The sequence below is a fragment of the Calypte anna genome, chromosome 2 (assembly GCF_003957555.1).
Source record: "Calypte anna isolate BGI_N300 chromosome 2, bCalAnn1_v1.p, whole genome shotgun sequence".
Lineage (NCBI taxonomy): Eukaryota > Metazoa > Chordata > Aves > Apodiformes > Trochilidae > Calypte > Calypte anna.
The window spans coordinates 25,244,940-25,263,047 of NC_044245.1; the positions used below are offsets into that span (position 1 = coordinate 25,244,940).

At 39.3% G+C, this 18,108-nt stretch overlaps 1 protein-coding gene across 2 annotated transcripts in view; it reads left to right on the forward strand.

Moving 5' to 3' along the window:
• DYNC1I1 (dynein cytoplasmic 1 intermediate chain 1) overlaps nucleotides 1–18,108 on the forward strand; it is a 186,813-nt gene that overhangs the window by 114,609 nt on the left and 54,096 nt on the right. The gene's annotated exons all lie outside the window — the stretch shown is intronic.

The window sequence follows — 18,108 nt, forward strand, 5'->3', positions numbered from 1 at the left end:
CTAATTGTGTAAGCTAAGTGTCATTTTACATTCAAGGACCAAACATCTTTTTGAACTAGGTTTGTGTTTGGACTTGGGTACATTATCAGATGTAACATAGTGGGAGGGAGTTGGTGGAATTGAAGTTACTGCTTCAACCCGATTAAGTAACCTTTAATTCTGGGCATGTTTTTCTAATTTGCTATACTGAAAAACAACTTCACAAGGAGTCTAGGCCAGCCCAGCAAATATGCCATACCGATTCATATATATGTATATGTGTGTGTGTGTGTATTACCTTTGAAATGAGAACTTGTATTTTTCTGGATATCATATTTAGCAGACTGAAGTGTTCTTTCAGCCTGCTTAAGATCTTAGCTCAGATCCCATGTTCAAATTCTTCTAGGATGTACACACAGCTCAACGATTTAAAATATTCAAGAGAAGAGGTTGCCCATTGCATTTTCAGGAAGAAAAAATCCCTAAACTAGATGGATTTTGCAAGATAATAACCAGATGCAGAGTAGCCCTTCTGATTGCACAAAGGGGAGATTGACTGAAGACACAACAATGTGCTCCATTAATTAAAAATTCTATCTAGTTTTAAAAGTAGGGACACTTAAATAGGGGAGGTGTGACTCACTAAGTTGAAAGCATTGTGACAAGTTATGCTCTTTATTAGAAAAACACACATAGGACAAAGTGGTGGCCAGAGGTTTTGCCTGATTTTCTGTCTCATTCTTCCATTAAGTTGGGTGTCCCCCTTTTTAGAACTGGAACCTTAAAACCTATGAATTCAGAGACACAGGAGGTACTGCACTTTCACCTGCATCCTGGGTTCATCATCTTTAACTTAAATGAAATCAGTTCTTCTGTCTATGAGGAATATTTCTTTTTTTTTTTTTTTTTTATATACTATCCACACAGTTCACATTTTAAATCTGTTGTGAGCTGGAACCATGTTTGATTCACCATTATGGGGCTTCTAATGTGTGTATTATCTTCTGCATCTCAGAATGGATGGGGATACCAACATGGGATTGAAAGGGGAAGCCAAAAAAAAGCATAAGAGTTGGTCTCTTGAAGACAGGTTTTGTTCAAACTGACTCAAATGGAAAATAAGAAAAAAAATTGTCTTAGATCAGAGTCTGAGATTCAGTTCTGCAGTTTGTCATGTTACTCAGTTAGTGGAAACCAACTGTAGTATTAGTGAACCCCATATCGTTTATATTACCATTTTGCAAGAGAAGCATTCCCTTATTCAGTTCTGATTCAGTAATTTCTCTAGATCTTCTGTAACACAGGCTTTCTTTTTTTCTTCTGCAATACATGACCTTATAATAGTCCAGCCACACAGCTAGAGATGAACACACACTTTATCAATACAGGTTGCCCAGATATGACAAACACAGTACTTTGCGTGTACTTTCCCAATAGACCTCTATTTTTCTTTCCAAAGACTTTCTATAAAAACATGGTCTTAATAAATGCTTTGTGGTGCTGACTAATATTCCTTTTGCCCTTCAATTTTTGGGCTCACAGAGCAAGATGCAATCAAGTAGAAACTCATTTCAGACGTGACTTGAGGGACTCATGCAAGCCACTTCTGAGAAGCTAAATCAATACATAGGTTTATGAAGCCATTTCTGAGGAACTTCTAAGAAATTCCACCTCAGAAATTCTGATAATATCAACAGAAATAGACATGTGAAATACCTCTGGACAGCTAAAGATCTGGTTGAAATTCAGCAGGTAGAATTTTAGATACCTCTTATGCACATCTGGTAAATTCTTAAAGCTGGGAACAATGATGTTTTTCTGTCTTTCCTAATATATGATACAGATTTAAGTGAGATGATTACCAAGGGATTTTAAAAGTTTTCTTTATTTCTTTCTATGACTTTTGTAACCTTACACAGCATGACTGAAATTGTCATGATCAGAACAACAACCTTTCTGCTTGTCTTTGCTGAAGGAGGCCAGAACCCAGTGGCTTCAGTTAAAGTTGTCTGTTAGCCATGGCAGACAGTGATGCAAAAATCTACCAGAAGTTATGTTTTTTTTCTAATGCAAATCAGAAAAATGTTTCATTTCAGTCCTTAAATGCAAAGGATGATGTATTCTGTAAATGGTTATCTTAGCTGTTGTCACTAATGATCTTACTGTTATGAAAATCTTGCTCTATTTAAAGTCATATTAGGTATTTGGCTCATAAATACAGTATAGGTGGAAGTAAATCTCATAGGTCTACAATATGCTATGTTCCAAATACTGTGATCAATTTTAGTTAACATGCATTAAGGGAAAAAATTATTGTCAGGTAAATGGACTGCTTTACTCATTAACTCGTGAACTGCCATGTGATCTATCAAAGCCTTTTTAAACATAACAGTCCTTCTGGCTTCTAGTGTCTCCTCCTGTGGGATATTTATTTTCTTCTGCTTATTTTTGCCCTTCTTTGGTTTTTGTACTTCTACTTTACCCAGTGATGTGCTGACCCAGTGATGTTAGCTGGGACTCCCACAGATTTTTTCCTCTATAGCTCATCGTAGGTCTCTTTACCACAAAGTTAGAAATGGGAAAACAAGGGAGTGAGAGATCGGGCAATTTGTCCAATTTGTTTTCCTATGCAAGCAAAAAATTGTTCTCTCAGAAGCAAAATCAAAGTGGAAGGGTTATATCATTTGTCAAAGCAATGAATGCTTTACTTAGGTAATCTGGAATAAGTGGAGCAAGCATTTCATACTGCAGTGTGTGGACTGGGAGTGTCCTTGTCGGGAAGAGTCAGGGATGTCCTCTTCCCCCATGCTGAAGCATCACAAACTCTTGGTGCAATCCAATGCATTCCAGAGGCAAAACCCAAGCCTTTCAGAAGTACTTCATGAGACCCTGCAGATGAGTCACCCCTGGACGGGTTGGTTTGGCAGTATCCAGAGAGGGAATGAATTCCAGCAAAGACATGGAAATCATATTGACTCTCCCTCATTTTGGTGGGAGATTTTCAAGCAGTGATTCACAGTGCTTCTCTCAGCTACTGTTGTTGACCTGCATTTTGGTGGGGGTCATAAAAACAAAAACTACTTTGGCATGGTTATTGATGACAGGACTCAACATGAGCTCAATCCTATATTGTTTTATGGGATGCATAGGGCTGGCCTTGTGTGTGAACATTCCTGTCCTAATGGTTGATGTACTACTGGTTGATAGAGTAGCATCAATGGTATTTCTTAGTTTTACTCTGTTTCCTAGAAAGTATTAATAATGTGTTTTTACAACACTCATAATGGTTTTTTTCACTAAACAAACAAAATTGACATTACCCTTTAATCATCAGATTATTTGTAATGCAATTCCCCTTGTTTATATATTACATCTCTGCTCCTGATGTTTCTGTTTCCTGGTGGACTTTCTAAGCTTTCTAAGCCAAAGTCACCTGAGGAACTATTTGAGACTTTGAGCAATATATCAGGTTGAGCAAGGCAAATGAGAATTCATATTGGTTTTGCCTTAAAATGGAACTTTGAAGTGAGATACTTCTCCTTTCAGCAGGGCCAGCTTTTTCATAGCTTTTAGGTTAGAGCTGATCTGTAGAGACAGAAGATAATAAGGAAAAAACCAGTCAGTGAGTCTAGTCAACTTTAGGATATTGCAAACCATTTCCTCTCTTCTGGAATGGAATAGGGGTTATTAAAGGTGGTTGAGGTATCTGGACCTCAGCTTTAAACATCCATCATTTCAAGAGAAAAAGGGTGGGGGGAAGACAGCTAATAATATAAGTTTCATTCAAATAAACCAAATTGAATGTTAACTTTCAGATTTGGAGAACTCTGCATTGTGTGTGGAAAATTTGATGAATTTTGCTTTCCTACACACAGTCCACACAAAAAAGTCCCCACATAGTCCAACCAAAAAAAATACTACATTGACTGCATTGTGATTTATTACAGATTATTTCCTGATCTATTAATTTCCTCTTTCTCAGCTATGTCTTTTCCAAATGTGTCAAAAGGGCAGTGAGAAGTACAAATCTGGCACTTAGAAGTAATTCCATTCAGCATATTTTAAGGAAGGAGAGCACATGTGAAGTAGCTTTTATTTGAGGAAGCAGCAACCCTTTCAGAGTTCTTTCAAGAAGCCAGATCGACTTTTAGCATAATCACAAAAAGATTTCAGCAGTATATTACTTTTAATAGCTGTAGCTATTTCTGTCCTTTTCCTAAAATGCCATGCAGTCAGATTTACTTGGTTGGTTCAATCTCCTTACTAAACTGTCAGGTTTTTGTGGGATATGGGACTTGTGTTTTCTATTTTAATTTCAAGAAAAGCTGTCCATGCTTGGAAAATATTGGTGGATTGGGTACTGAAATCAGCCACTCAGCCGCACCACAAAATGTTTCATTCTCCCCTAACTTTTTTGTAGTGGCTTCCATACACTGTCATTAAGTTATGTGTTTGACCACTCTTCATTGCTTATCCTGGTGTGGTCTTTCCCTTTTCAACTGAATGCATGGAGGCAGAAATGTGTATCTTAGAATTAGATGCACTGAGGTAAGTGAAGGGCTATATTTAGTGGCTGATATGGGCTGGAGTTGCCTTTTTTTTTCCTGATTTGGTTCCTTTGTTGTTGTCTGCTCTTTCAAAATCAACATAAATTCCTTCAGATGTTCTTTCTGCTCTGGCAGCTTGCCTTCTAAAGGTGCTGAGCTCCCAGATCCACGAGATTTGTGTGCTGAGCAGCCTGAAGTAGCAGCATGGATGACTAAAATCCTCCTTTTTCTCTTGTCCTGGAGTTTCCTTCACTGTGGAAGCCAGATCAGAGCTAAGTCTTTTAGATGAAAAGAAGTACTACAACAGGTTTAATTATCAAGAAAGTAGGCTTGGAATACTTAAAAAAAAAAAAAATTCTCCAATAATTATATTCGTATTTTTTACACAAAAGCTTCCTCGCTTTGCTGCTGCTATCTAAGTTTCAACTAAGTCTTAAGCTCTTCAGACCCATAAAAGCAATGGCAGCCTCTAAACTAATACTCCAGCCTTCCCAGAATTTCCTAAGTAAAATCAGTCCAAAGAACCAACAGCATATCCAGTCCTAGAACTGGCTTGCCTAGTTCCAAAGTTTCTAGTTAGAGCTGGCACTTGGGGTCAGTCTTAAAAGTGCTGAAAATCTCAGACATGTGACTTTGACCTCACTGCAAAATTTCTAATAATAATAATAATAATTTTAAAAACCCACCCAGCTTTGGAAAGGGTTTTTTCATCAATAAGTATCCAGATCATCAAACAGAACTGGCCAACAGAAGATGAGTGGGTTTATGGGTACCCTCTGGAGCTTGGTGCATGGTGGAATAACAAGAGACAATGGCAGAGAAGTTGCAGGATTTCTGTAACACATACCAAAATGTTGAAAAATTAATCATATAGAAAATCTGCAGAGATGTAGAGGTTATTTTGGTTTAATTTCTGTTTTGTTTCCTCCTATGCATTGTTGGTAGGATGATCTTTGTGGAACTCTTCTGTGTCTGTTTTCCAGGACGTATTATTGCCATTACTTTGTGACTATCAGCCCATGTCTTGTCTCTTAGACTTTTTTTTTAGATTCTTCCTCCTGTTCTCAGCTGATAACAGATATATTTTTTGCCCTTCTTATTGTAGTTTACACAACTTCTGCCTTTGGTGATTAAAAGTAACTATAATTTGGCCTAAGATTAGTGCTCCAGTGCTGGTGGAGAGATTGCCTGAGAGTCAGTAGAAGTTACACCCATCCATCCAAAAGCTGAATGTATTATTTGGGAAATGGTTTTCAGTGTAAAGGAGAGAGCTACCTGCAGCAGATTAGCAGAGTGGGGCAAAAAGGACCCATTATACAAGAGAGAGTCTCCTGTCTCTCAGACACTACTGAAGTCAAAGGTGTCAGTCTGGGAAGACAGAAAAGGTACTGAAAATGTGGAAATATATATTCTTTGGTGCTACAGTGTCTTATGAAATTCTGAAATCACCAGTATGAAATACTCCAGGTGACCCTCAACTCCAGTGTTATTGCTGGATTAACACAGCTGTTAATGTGACATCTGCTAGCATCTGCAGCTCAAGAAAAAGTATGCCATGTTTTCCACATAGCTTCTCAGACCTAAAGACTCTTTTAAATTACTTTATTTCTGCACAAACCCAAATCATAATATTTTTTCTAACAGGAATGGGAGAAGGAAACCTTCTTCTGGCAAGGCAGGGGAGAAACTAAGCATCATTATTTAGACTGAAGGGATGTCAGTTGCATCCATAGAGTTTTATGCTTTTCCCTTTCCCAGCCCTTAGCCCTCTCCATTTTCCATGATGACTCAGATCTATTGCTCTCTTGTGCAGAACCCACAAGAAGAGCAACACACACATCAAAGCCAGTGTGTACATTATAAGAGCAAAATGGTGTGTGCCATATCCCACCAGTCTCTGAAATGATTGCTGATACAAAAGGTTGTGCAGTTTCCCTGCACAGTTAGTGATTAACATTCTGAATTACTTGAGGACTGTGTTCACACACAGAAAGTCTGCTTGCAACAGAATACTCCTTTGCTGAGAGCAATGCTTAACATAGATCATCTTCTTCACTCAAAACCGAGATTTTAATTATGAATTAAAGAATTAGGAAGTGACAAATTTGCTTGTCTTGGATAGAAAATTTTAGTCAGCTCCTGCCTTTTTTGGTGTGGGTGGATCATCATAAATTATATGCTGTCATAATACTAGCAATAGCACTCTGCTTTTTGTAGGTGTTAAAATAGTGATTTGTAATGAATCTGTACTTAAAGGTGCTGTTTCTATTAAAGTTTATGTATTCTTCCTTTCAGACCAAATATAAAAGAATACATTGGCCACTCAATACAGCAGACGTTCCTTTTTTTTTTTTTAAGTTTCTTTATTTCACTTATAACTTGCGTTGAACCTTTCTGAATTACTGGCATCTAATACACAATGTGCAAATAATGCAATTTGGAGAAAAAACTTTGAATTTGCAGAGCTAGATATGCAGTGTTTTTAGACTTTAGCTAGCTAAGGAGAAAAAAAGATCTCAGTCAAAAACTATATTTCATAAGAGAAAATTACAGTGATATTGATGGTTTGCCAAAACCTCAAGCAGTGACAAAATCCACAGTGTCCTGAAAGAGATGCCTTTGCAAAACCATTCCTTTGCAGATGGCTTAGATTATTGATGCTTATAAACAGATGACATTATTTGTTCGACTCAAAATTTTGAAAAACTCTGTTGATAAAAAATGCAAATTTGCTACACTATCCCAGAATCACAGAGAAAAAAATCACCAAATCCTGCAGTTGTTCCTGAGGGTGTTTTTTAGGCTAGTAGCTGTTATTTGGTTACATTTCAACATGACCCAGTGCAAAATATTTTAAGAGAAAAGGAGGAAGGAAGAGAAAAAAAAGCTTAACTTTCCTTTGTTGATATGAACATTACATTTTAAAGTTTTTCTGTTATATCTGAAACTCCCAGTGCTAAAAGGGTTTTGGGTGAAAAAGAAATGCATGATCAAATGTGAAATCAATAAGTCATTGGGGTCCTTCTATAGAGTTTTTTTCCATGAAGGATATAAAATACCATGCAATTCCCTAGCTGCAGTGCAAATGATGGATAAATAGCCATAGGCATGACTTTTCTGTTTGGGTAATGTAACTGTTTGCAGTGCAAGCTACTTGCAAAGGAGAGTACATTTGGTCCAAATTCGAGAAAATTAGTTTCACCTCATGATTTTTGTCTCTGTGGGAGCTCTATGTGAGGAGTGAAGCCTCTTTTTGTGTTACCTGGCACAAAATATAAACCAGTTACTCTTCTAAAGTGCTGTAAAAGGCTCCAGAAACCAAGGAATCCATCATTACAGCCCGGGATACAACTGTCCTCTACATTAGGTCTAAAATCAACAATTTTCCACCCTCTGCCCCCATGGCTGGATGACTGACAAGTACTTCCCTGAAAAGAACTTTTGTATATGGGCAACGTTGATTTAATGATGATGAACACTCCCTGCTTCCCCACAAAGGGAAAGCAGAAGCACGTGATGACTGGCTGAGATACTGATGTTATCCTTGGAAGACATTCCCTTGTGGGGAAGAGAGCCTTCTGGAAAGCAGCAAAGAGGGGAGTCTCTGTCAGCCTGCTTAGGGATTGCCCACTGGTTCTTACTGTATGAGCACCACTGTCCATAATGGTATCATATGTTCTGTCACTCTAATAATGGTTATTAAAAGTCAGCCTTTGTTGGTAATATTGAAGATGAAGTCATGTTTTGCAAAAATTTCACAATATATATAACCATACTAACAGAATATGAATGATGACAAATAGATTTAACTTCCACAAAGCAGATCTTTCTCTTGGAGTTTTATTAAAGCAGGATTATCTTTAGCATGAAAACTCTCAGAGAAGAACAGTTAAAGTATATGTATTTTAGCATAAGATGACAGGAGAATGTCCTACATGCAGGAAGTGATATGCTTTAAAAACTTCATTTATTGGAGATATCAGGGTGTTTTTGTTACCTCTACAACAAAATGTGCCAGGATACATTAGGATCTATAATTAGTTCCTTTCGATTGCTCATATTACAACATTTAGTATTTTTTATCTAAGATAAATATCAATTCCACTTCAGCTCCATACTGTTCATGAACATACACCAGTTATTTCATGTGGAGAAGAACATGCTTAACATTTTCTATCTCGTGTACATCTGTGAATAAATAGACTAAGCTCAGTTTGGGCTGAGTGTAGTTATGTAGAGGAGTTGTGCAGAATTGCTGTCTGCGGTAAATCCCTTTTTCCTGGTAGGATAGTGATGCATTATAAAATGTCCCATCACTGATGAGAGTGAGTTACCAGGTGAGCTTGTTTTTGAGCAAGATGTGGTCCTCTGTTACTCCAGAATTCAGCAAATGTAAGCTTGAATAAACATGCTGATTTATTCTAACTAAGGTTTTAATCCTGAGATTGGAAAATTATCTCATTCCCTTCTCTGCAAGACTACTCATGGGAAACAAACAGCAGCAACCAAACAGCAGATGAGGAAAGTGGAATGTGAAATTTCAGGAAACTAAGGTTTGCCTGAAGAAAGGGGGTTTAAAAGGTGTGTCTATAATGGGAAGTAATAATCTATTCCTGTGTGACCTAGCTGTTCCCTTATGTCCTTTGAGTGCAGAGCCAGGCTACTCATAGCAGAATTTGTACAGTAGTTAACCGTAGGAGACATGAAGGGTGCAAAGACAACTCATGTTCCCACCCTCATTATGAAATATAGACTTGACTGTGGTGTCTTCTACATGTCCACCAGAGAGCTATTTATATGTGCCTCTCAGTCTCTCAAATCCTCATATCTATGTGCAACATTTAATTAATTTTCAGTTATTGCCAATTACATAGTGACAGTACTTATAAATGACACATCAGTGAAAGTGATGTGACTTGGGCGAACATAATAACCTGTCAGTCTTCACTTGATGCTACAATTAAATCAAAAAGATCTGAAAAGATTACTGTAATTATTTTGACAGTGAACTCACAGAAGCTTGCCCAGGTAACACAGACTACAGAATACAAAATGCCAATTGCCTAGAAACAAGTAAAATAAGATATACTGTTGTCCCTTTGCTCCCTAGTCTCAGCCTGGAAAATTAAGTGACCTATCTCCAGGACCATGCAGAGCTCCATTCAAAGATTTGTAGGCTCTTTGAACAGTAAAGAGGGGTCCTTAAGTAGAAATTCATTCAGTACCAGGATCCCTGGTGCAAGAGAGACTTGGATAGACTGGAGTGAGTGGGCACCTAAGATGGTCTAGGGAACAAATTATCTCTCATACAAGGAAAAAGCTGAGAGATGAGACTGCTTAGTCTGCAGTAGATAAGGCTTCGGAGAATCTTATCAAACTGTATAGACAAGAGGCAATGGGCATAAACTGAAATACAGGAAATTGCATTTAAACATAGAAAAACCTCTTTTACTGTGTGAGTACTGTCTACTGGCACAGGTTGCCCAGAGAGATCACGGGCTCTCTATCCATGGAGATACTCAAAACCCAACTACACAGAGTCCCCAGCAATCTGTTTCAGCTGACTCTGCTCTGAATAAGGGGCTGGACTAGACATTCTCTAGATGTGCCTTCTAACCTTGGAAGTTCAGTGACTCTGCCTCTGAAACTTCATACTCATTTTCCTTCCCCTGTCTGTGGAAGGCAGCTGGGCCATGACTGTCTGTGATTTTATAGAGTCTTCATTGGACTGGCTGAACATCAGATTATCCTTCTTTCCTCCTTGAAAGGAGGGCACTGGCTCTCCAAAGTCCTGAATCAAGAAATTGCCTATTTAGAAAAGTACTTACCAATTAGCTTGGCTGTGTTGAGTCATTTAAGTCATGGGGAGCTTAGAAAAATTACCTACAATTAAGTTCATGGACTTCTGAGGAAAGAGACCTAAGTATATAAATAAGTTCTTTCCTCAGCTGGAGCTTTAAACTATTCTTGGTCTGATATGTTCAACCTTCTGACTATGAGTTCTCCTGGCCTGTGCATTTATTGGTGAGGTTTGGACTGAGACTCACACTTAAGATTTATCTTCAACTCTCTTTATCAGCACCTGTGACTACTATTCCCACCTTCACAGGCTGAGCTGTAGATATTTTTTCTTGCAGCATCTGCACTGGCTTCTAATTCACCTGTGGCTTCACATAGTTTGATCAAATGCCACAGAAATCACCAAGTTACCACAACTCATGTTTTCATTACTGTTCTCCTAGTCTGGAATTTACTATCTCTGTGTGCTCTGTAAAGCCCACCTCTGATATTTTCAGAACTTTTCTTCAAGTGATCATCTGGTTTGCTTTCTCTGTGAGGACAAGAGTCCATGAGCCCATACCTCATTCTCTGAGGAACTTCTGCTTTTGCATAGTGCTAGATGAGGACCACCCTGGATAGAGACTCTCAGATCTTGTTCCTGAGGCCCAGTTGTGGTTCCAGCAGAAAGCAAACTCTGTCTGGAGAAGAGGTGTGCAGCAACAAGAAGCTTAAGTTCTTAGACCAGTGTCTGAGCCACTTTTTTGAACTCAGGACTGAGCTACCAAGACTGTATCTGTGTTTTATACTAGCTAATATCAGAGAATATGCAGGAGGAAAAGTAACCAGAATTCCTGAACTTGTCCCTCCCAGCCTAGTTCCCCCAGCATTTGCTAGACAAAAGTGGCTTCACTTTGGTACATTTTTTGTCTCGGGTGGTCTAACTGCAATGTTTAAAGGGGTCTTTGGACTGTATGATTTTTGAGTATGTGCTTCTCAAGATCTATATTTCATTTTTCAGGACTAAAAATATTTCTACCTCCCACTCCCCCTTCACCCCCCAAAAAAAGCAAAAAAACCCCAAACTGCACCACTGTAGGGATGCAAAGAGCTATTATGATAAATATGTTGACCAAAACAAACACAACTCAGCTCTTCTATAGACTTTAATCTTGTTATCTCTATTCTGCTATCCACATCCATGGATCATGGATAATAATACATGCAGATGAAAACAGCACTCTAAGGCTATGAAGAAAGATGACTTTTGAAATCTTGTCCTATAACTGTACTTCTTTCAGGACCTTCTGTCACTATGTGCTACTATTTCTTTTTGCTCACCAAAATGAGTGCTAAAAGAAAAGGGTTTAAGAAAGAATCATCTTCCATTCTTTGTTATGTTATATTATATGCATGTGTAGCGGGAAGAGCCTTTCTTGCTCCGGAGGCTTGATGAGCTGCTAGCCTCTCCATTGCCTCGCACCAGAGTGAGCTTCTTCCTGTGGGTGTGTGTCCCACCTTTATTGGCCCTCTGGCAATAGGGGGCCTGCCCTAACCAGGCACAGGTGGACTCACACCCACTCTTTGGCAACTCGAGGCAGCTGGTTGTCTTGCCTCTCTACATGCATGTACTTAGCAGGAGATGTAATACATGCAGTGGATTGTGTATAAGGTATAGTTTTCCAGACTTATTGCATAGTATTAGAAGTGTTTGCTACAGCAGTTGTTGATGTCTTAGTTAAACTGTCTCTAGAATTCTGCAAAGACCTTGTCCTTAGCCATATTTCATTACAGTCTGCAGGGAACGGACAATTAAGCATTTCAATGAAGCTGAACAGTTGAATATAAAATCTTTATTTCTCATCAGTTATTGTCCTTCCATTAATTACTGCAGACAGTTCCTTGTAACTCATCTTCATGATTTTCTGTGCTGAGCTGAAACCCAAACACAGTTAAACAAAAATTCGGATTGTGTTATCACTTCCATGGGAAGATGGTCACACTACAGCAAGATGGAGGTCATGGTTTGGTTGAGGTTTATTTGGGGTAACTATCTATGTTAAACAGCCCTTTAATAGTAGAAGTCGAGTTGAATAAGGCATTTTATGAAAAAAAAATTAAAAAAAAAATAAAAGAGTGACAATGGCAACCTGGCATTACTTCTTGAAAGGAAAACTCCATAGCAAACAGTGCACAAGCTGAAAACACTTTTTGCCCTGAATTAGGAACAAAATATAGTTGGGAATTTGTTGTTGCTGAATCTGAATTTTGGCTGCTGGCTGCTGATATTAATTTATTTTTCAGTGACATTGAGCTACATGTATAAATGTGGTTAGGTGCCTGGAGATGAAGAAAAAGCCAAGCAATGGGATTTGCCAATGCACCTAAATACCTGTGCCTCACCAGTCTGTGGATAGACATCTTTTGTGTTTGAGATGCTTTTTAAAATGGAAGTCAAAGTGATTAAATATAAACCTGTGCAGAACATTAAGGAGACCTCAACACTGGAAAATTATTCAGGCTGCAATTCAAAGATTTTAACTTCTAAAATCTCTTGAAATTCCCATCTGCATGAAAACAGCAACCACTAGTCAACAGAATCAAAAGCGTCAGTAGAAACACACCAGACAACTTCTGTTTTGTCATGTCCAATGTAGGTGATGACCTATTTCTAGAGGTTTTTCTGGTATTTGATAGGAACATTCTGCTGCCAACCCCATATTTTAAGAAAGCAAGCGAACACTCCTCAGCATAAGAACTGCCTTTTACCTAATGGCACTTCTGACCTGAGTGCCAGATAAATTTTTCACGTATTGTTATTATTTGGTCAGTCTTAGAGGCCTTAGCCAGACTGAGATGCCTCTGAGAGAAATCTGTTAGAAACCCATTGTACCAAAGCAGTGTTTGTCTCAAAACACCTTCAGCTGTAGTTATGGGTTGTGGCAGGCAGTGCCTGCAGAGCATTCTCATGCTCTGAGTATGTATAGAAGCTTTGGTCCAGAAGCCTTTGTGTAATACTGTGCTGAAATTAGTGAGCCCTGTGCATGCAAGCAGACTGCCAGAGCACCACGCTCCATCTGACACCCACCATCTGCTCCAAATTCTGTCCAGACTGTGGTATGAGTGGGGGCAGCAGCAGATCTCTGTGCTCTGTCCACAGACACATGCCCTAAGGTTCCAGGTCTACAAGTATGGTGCAGACCCATCAGTTTAGGCTTATGAATAATTTCATCAAAAGAATGAAGCATAATCTTGTATAAATGTTGGATCATGGTGACCTAAATAAAAGACAAACCAAGGGAGCGCTTGGTTCTCCAGCATGCAGGCACATTGATATTAAGGATTTGCCCCTGCAATTTGATAAACAACCAGATCATAATCAGAGGAAATACACAATTTTTGATACTTAACATGTAAGCAATTGGGTGGAAAGAAAACTTGAATTTGATGTGCTCTTGTTATGAAATTGCTCCTTCTTTCTCAAGGCTTTAATTCTCTCATCCTCAGTCTAACAAACCAAGCAGGATATTCATGAAAGATTGTATTCTTAGGCTTGTACATAGGTCTAGTAATTCAAGGCTAGTAATTCAGGGGTATCAAATTGATTTGTTGTTGCAATTATAGATAAAGGCAGGCAGGATCTCCCCATATCACATTTGATAAGTATTGTGTTTATCTGCTTTTGCAATACAGCAATCAATTTTGCTGCTTTTCTGAGTCATCACAACACCATAGAATGAATAATATTAGCAAATGCAGTTTCTAAAAGGGCTGAAACACAGATTCCCTTTTGGCAAGGCAGCTTGTGGACTTTCTTCGGATATTTTTATTCTTGTAGTTACATGGGCTGATCTGCAGTTAGCGAGATGAAAGCAGAAAGCTTTGCCCTGCTTGAAATAAAGGCATGAGGCTGGATATTGCCTTTCTTAAGAATTGGGCAGAGTGCTCTGATTCTGCTGTAATGCTCAGATGTCAGAACAGAGGTTAGATATCAGAGTTACCTACCCTCTAAACTCATCTAAGAAAGAGCTGCGTTTCCTGACATACTCTTTTCCTTCTTTTTAAGGACTTAGTACTTTTTCAATAAAAATAAATTCAATTTGTGGCTACATTTCAGCTCCATTGGTTTGATGGTATAAGTGGAGCAATACCAGCTTTGGATTTAGAGCAGTCGTGTGGCTGAGTCTCTCTGTGCAGCTTTTATGTGGTTGAGTGAGACATTCTTAGAATCCCCAAACATTTTTGAAGATCCTAAACTGGAGACATTCACAATTCTTCCCTCCCTTTCTACCATTAATCCTTCATGTTTTAACAAGCACTGAAGTTAATACAGCCTACACTCTTTCCTGTCACACTGGGCCCCCCTCCTTCCTTTCTTTCTCTTGAATAAAGCAATCTGTTCTTTCCAGTCCATACTCCTGTAAATCAAAGGGATAGATGTCAACACACACCATAACCAAGTATAAACTTCCTTTTTTTAATTAAACAGGATTCTGACATTTGGTTCGAAGAAGTGTTTGTTTGGTTTTATTTATTTTTTAAAATATGTGAAAGATGTCAACTGCTTTTATTTTATTTTTATTAGGAGACCGATTTTTTTTTTTGTAGGAACACAAATAATCTAGCACAAAATATTTCAAATGCTATTTTGTAGTTGAATAGGAACAGAGTTGGGGGAGCAATACAGAAGTCTTGGCATTTAAAGCTTCTAGAATTAAGAGATAACCTCTTTGGTAAAGGTTTCCATACACATAAATCATATTTTAGATACCTTTTCAAATTTAATTGGGAAAAACAGTTGTAATTCTGTTACTATCCTCTCTTCTGTTTCCTTATTACTATTAATTGTGCTTACACATTTATGTGAAACACAGAAATATCCACATTCAATATGGCTAATATTGAAAATAAGCAAGACTCTTGGGAGGAGCATAGTCTCTATTTCAGTGTGCAAACCCAGGTATCTCAGTAGCCAGAACAAAGTCACCCTAGAATTGCCTCTTTCAAGGTATCTCACACTTCTGTTTGTGGTGCAAAAAGGATGTAATAGAGCACTAGCCCAGACACACCAGTGCTCAGATCTGATACTGCTACTTTCCATACTGATTCTCAGTCCTTGACCTGGCAGGAAAAAAGGGCTTTTTGTAACTCGTTTGCTGTATTGTTTCTAGATGATAATTTTAACCCACCTTTGCAGTTGTGTTACATCATCTATCCGTTCTGGGGCCACATATAAGTGTGTGTTGCAATGCAACCATGAGGACATGGGCTCTTGATTGCCTGGCCAGAAGAAAGTAGGGAAGCTCAAGGGGACAAGAAGTGCTTCAGACTTGAAATGCAGTTCTTGATGAACAGGAGTTCATCAAGTTCAAAAGGTTATGAGTAAATAATACCTGTGCTTTTTGGCCTTTGTCTTTATTTATTCATCAGAAGAGCAGACATAGGTAATCAGAGTCCCAGTCCATATTCTTCAGTTCCTATGGATAAAGGACTATGAGTTTGGCACCTTTTTGATGTTCTAGGTAAATGAGAGCACCATAGATTTTTCTCTCTGCTCTCAGTCCACCTAAGACAATTCCCTCAAGTATGGAAAAGGATCTGGCTCTTATCTCAGTTGCAGTTATTTTTATTGCCCACTGTTGTCTGTGTTAGACTGACTTATAGTGTTATACCACAGACTGGAGTGCTTCTTCACATGGGTTTGCTCAGCTAAGAAGTCTACTGTGGAGTTTCCTGAGTGCCTGGTGCAATATAACCTGGTATTTTGGAGCCTAGAAATGCCTGTGAACGCCTCAGATTGCTTCTTCCCACTGACAAAGTATTGTTTTGAGATCCATCTGGTGTCAAGTGTAGGCATATGGCACCAGTATGGCAATGCTGCCTTCGGGGGTGGTTTCCTGCAGAAGTCTGGCTGGATGCAGTAGTCATTGCCTATTGAAAGTCATTATTGTTTAGCACCCAGGTCTTTGTGAACTTGTTCAACTGGTGGCTGGGCAGAGTGCCATCTGAGGCTATGGACATGAGCATAGGCAACTGAGTCTCTGGGGCCTTGCACACATCAGATGTGGGTACTGAGGTCAGGCATCTCAGTCAGGGGAACCTAAATGACTGTCTGTCCTGAGCGTGTGTATCTGTGGTTGGAGGGATATGCCATCATTAATCTGAATCTGGGCTGGATTAAGCTTCTAAAATAAAAACCAGCTCTGCCAACCACTTGAAGAGGGTTTGGGGCCTGTTTGAATTGAATGCCTCAGTGGGAAGAGAGGGAGGAGGTGGAGGGGGCTGGGGATGAAGCCGCCCTCCTCACTTCTGCATCCCTGCTCTCTGCAGGGACTGAGCCACCTGGCAGCGGCCAGAGCAGGGCTGGAGGGTGCTGTCCTCAGCCCTTCCACTGCAGACCTCCCCAAGGGCTGGGCAGCACTACTGTTCCTGAGGCCAGCCCCCTCTCTGCCATTCCACAGACATCTCATGCTTTCTTTCTTCATGATGTTTTCAGTGTGGTTCTGGAAACAGCCAGGAGCAGAAGCTTTAGCATCCGGGGAGTTGGATTGCCCACTTGGCAGACAAAAGTGTCAGGTTCTGCTCAGCAGAGTGAGCACAGGAGACATGCAGCAGCACCAGCATGGTGTCACACACCAGAAGGACATCACCAAGACACAGAGGCAGAAAAGTGGAGTGGAAGATCACAAAGCCAGAAGTACCAGAAATATTTAGTGGAGCTGCTGAGAAAGCTAAGGAGAGACAGAAAAAGATAAATCCAGTAGACTGTGTTTTCAGTTAAATAATTCACTTCACAGAGTAATTCAGAGACATGAAGGTGACCACACATGGGGGGTTGCCTGTCTCATGTGGGTCCCAACAGCTTGTAGACACAGATGCTCTGTGGCACCCGTAAGAAAGATAATGCTGGGAGACTCCTATTCTAAATGCCCCTGTTGTACTGTGGACACTAAACACCCAGTGGAATTGCCTTCCGACACGATCTCTCTTACATTTCTTTATGTGCTGTTGCCAGAATCTGTGAAACTTGTTGCTTAATGTCCTCTGCAATGGGTAACTATGCACCTACAGTGTATAAAATATGTCTAACTGAAAAAGAGGGAATATTTACCATTGTTATTGGAAAGTGCTGTGAGATTTCCTTAGAAAGGTGTGGTAGAAGTGCAAGAGGGATGTGCTGTTATTTTAAAATCTGACCATACACTGGTTCCTCCTCTTTTGAAATTAGTGGCAAAGCTGTTTTAGAGAAGCAGGACTGCTTGAACAGGCAAACACGGCAGCCTGGAGGCAGAAGAGGCTTACATGGAATGGTTTCTACTGCTCTCCTTGAGCACAGAGCTGTTCAGACAGACTGGAGACCTGTCTGCCACTTTCTTCCATTAGGGCTAAGAAATGAATGCTTTTAAAATTGTTAAATGAATGCGCTAGATCTTACAGCCCTTACTCATCTGAGTATGCCATTAACTTGAAGAAAGTACACACTTTATTAAGTGCTACGGAGTGGAGTCCTTAAATTGTTAAATTCTAATATTTGACAGAAGGTTTTCCTCAGCAGGAAAATACTATTGACATAATTAAAAGGATCTGAACATTTCATCACCTGAAGAATGCAAGTTACTTTGGAGCAATACGTAAAACTAGAAGCAGCACAGAGGGGTGAAGTTGGTGTAATGTCTGTAGGTTATTTTTGAACGTTATGAAAAACACACTTTAGCAGTTTATGTCCTGACCATTCAACTATATTCTGGGATTCTGAATTCAAAAACATGCTAACCATGAAAACAAAACATTTAAAAATACTCTG